The sequence below is a fragment of the Puntigrus tetrazona genome, chromosome 1, assembly GCF_018831695.1.
Source record: "Puntigrus tetrazona isolate hp1 chromosome 1, ASM1883169v1, whole genome shotgun sequence".
Taxonomy (NCBI): Eukaryota; Metazoa; Chordata; class Actinopteri; order Cypriniformes; family Cyprinidae; genus Puntigrus; species Puntigrus tetrazona.
The window spans coordinates 27,156,365-27,159,799 of NC_056699.1; positions in this window are offsets into that span (position 1 = coordinate 27,156,365).

Consider the following 3,435-nt stretch of genomic DNA (forward strand, 5'->3'; position numbering starts at 1 on the left):
AGGCTGAGGAAAGACAGTGTAACACTTCCGCGTGTGAGTAATCTTTGATTATAAAGAGCGTAAAAAATGCAAATGTCTAGACTAGGTAAAAATTAGGAAAAAGTATTGTTAGATGTGTGTAGCTATCCGATGGCTTTGAACGGGCGAGTGCCTGAGAGGCAGCTCCACCCATCTCTTTAATCTGAGCCAGCTGTTTGCGACAACCGCCGATGTCGTACCCGATGTAGTTCAGGTTCCTCCTCGCGTCCTGACACGTCAACCTTATGACATCATGGCGCGGACATTGAAGTGGAGAAACTGTGCAGGTATGATGAAATCACACGTACCTCTCGTTTGATTGGTTCTCCCTCACAGTGGATGATGGTATCTGGAACCCAACAATGCAGTGAGGGTGGGGTCTGTTTTCTACTGCTAAGCTCACTGCTGCATGCCTCCTCTGACCAGGAAAATATCACCTGCACAAACCGTAAAACCAGTCTTAAGAGTAAGTTTTGGAAATTAGGAATTATTTAATAAGAATGTTTTTCATTGATATATGGTTTATTAGGACTAGTTAGGACAATACTTGGCTGAAAATCTTGAATCTGGAATGCGCAAAAACAACAAATCAAAAAGAAAGTCATCTTTAAAGCTGTCAAAAAGAAGTTCTTTAGCAAGGCACACTCTAATCCAAACTTAAGTTTTTAATATATTTATGATTGGGAAACTTACAAAATGTATTCATGGAGACATGCCACTTTATCTAATATTACAATGATTTTGTCTATAAATATAGTGCAAAATAATCATTACATCTTCTATATATTTTTGCCTCTTGCCATAAAATATACCCTGCTGCTAGTTATGACTGGTTTTGAAGTCGAGGTCATGTGAATTTGTAGTTGTTGTCTGTTGCAGTACTGGTAATTCTAAACAAATTTTTAATCTATTAAAATAGTTTCCTGTTGATTGAATTAAAACAATCAAACTACTATTAACAAAATGACAAAAATGGTGACATTTTTTAAACCACACCTAACACTACATCTAAACCAAAATGCAAAACCAAACTCCCTTACATTCATATATATATACCCATATATTCCTTTTGTGTGTACCTTTTTGTGAACAGGTCGTTAGGTTTCAGGAAGAGTATGGTTTTAGAAAAACCTCGAACAAAATTTGCCTGCTAGCTCCTCGGGATAGTGCTGTCATCATTAGGTAGAACATGGATGCGCTTTTCATATTATTTCACATCTGGATAAGCATGGATATTACACACACAAGCATGCTTGGTGAGCAGCAGATGAGGCCTCAGGAGTACGAAATAAAGCTATTTAATGATCCAACAGTGAAATCTTATGACATCAGCGCCACCTGATGACATCACCGGTGACGCACTCTCAGGTTGTTGCGGATGACCCTGTTCATGGCGCACGGCATTGCTCTCGCGACGTGTCGATCCGTGAGAACGATGCAGACGGTCTGCCTCCGCTTTCCGCCGCTGCACCACCGTCGTGTCTCCCTCAAAACAACTGCAGCTCCTCCATTTTAACCTGGAAGGCCGCAGCAGGGATTTACGTGATCGCACGCAATTCGGTGCAGCTAGCTGGCGCGTAGAAATCGCACGCCGTCGCATCGAATGCACGCACGAAAAGTGGATAGATCACCTGTGACAAGCACACAATGCTGTTGTCTCATTGTTGGCTTCGCACTGACGCACGCAGTCGATTCGCCGAATCTTCTGCTTCAGAATAGCAGTGGAGAAGTCCTCTGATTTTGGACTGTTCAACACACACCCACACACACGTTATATCAACGCGCAATCCAATTCTTCCACAACATTAATAATAAACACTCAAGTACATGCACGGCTCTTTGTAAACGCCAAGTCAGCACATGTTTTTGTTTTGCTCCATCGTTCTTCAGAATACATTTATATACACTCCAGAGATATAAAAACTACTGCATATACACATTTTATAATAGCCTGCATAGAATTCTTACACTAAAACAGCCAAGACTGCATAAAACGAAGTATAGAAATAATAATGTGCATTTTTAGCCTTACAGTAATCTTAAGATGTCGCCTACATTGGAATCAGGCCATACCAAGGTTTTAAACCCGTTTTATAATGTTAACTCTGAGTTTCAGTGAGGAGAAAGAAGCATGAAAACAGTTCTTGTTGGCACTAGTGTGAATACAAACTCCACATACGCCGCTGTCTGGTTCCTGTTTCTTCATGTGACACTGGTCTGTTTTAGAGCAAAGTTATGTCTACAGCTGAGATCAAACTACTCAGACAAACACAAACAAGCACACACTACTTTTCATGCTATGATAAATAATTGAGTTTTATGAAAGAGACAAACGCTAACTCTACAATGAACTACAACTGAAATGATTAACTAAAAAAAAACATCTTTTTGAAGAAGAGTATGACATATTCAATCTAAACAAACACACACACACACTCAAACCCAAAACTTGGGAGTTATACCCACTCTGAAGCTCCCGGAGGCAGGCATTGCAGATCAACGCTTAACTGAAGAAAAGAGCCAGTTCTGGGGCCAGAGATGATCAGAAATCAGCCTATCCTTATCCTAGAGGTCAGACGCTTGTAGTCCAGGTCTGGTCTGTAGTCCTGTAGTTCATTGCAGAGCTGTACAAAGCGTGACGCTGTCCCTGACTGCAGGCCCATGCCTAGAAAATGTGTTTGTGTGGCAGCCCGCTACTACTCCCTGGACGCCTGAAACCCATCCCCTCTCGCATATAAATAAGATTCTGACATTAACAACCCAAGTTGCACGCATATGCACACAAACAGCAGAGTGTTTATCAATCGCTTCATTGTTTTCTAAAGCGTTTGACATCTTAGCTGCCCGGGCAATGCGTTTCCCACCCAGCTCATTCCACACATTCCTGTCCTCCTTCTAACATACATAAACCCTCTAAAGATTCATAAACCTTCACTGATGCAGTCATCTGGAATGTCCTTTTTAATGCGAGTAATCAAAAAGCTTTCCAGTTTTCTCATTACAAAACAAACTGAGATGAACAGAAAGAGTGGAAAGACATACAATTGCTGTTCGTTTCAATCAGGAGTATGAACTCCAAAGAGCACAAATGAAGAAACGCATGGACATTCAATGACTTACACGACGACTGGACTCATTTCGAGTCGGTCTCAGCATCTACATTTGTCAAGATGGATGCTGGTCTAATGTCGTAACTTACCCTGATGGCATTTACAATTGGATCCAACGCATTTCAGTATCCATGTCACCCTCTGCTGGCAAACCTTGAACGTTATATCTCCAACAAGAGTTGTATCTTCTTGTTTTCAATTAGTTCATTAGCAAGTCATTTGTAATTTCAGCCTGTTAATGTATTTATTACAAAGACCGCTGTGAGGGGTTTAGGGTTTGTTGATATTCCACTTAAGTCAAAGTAAA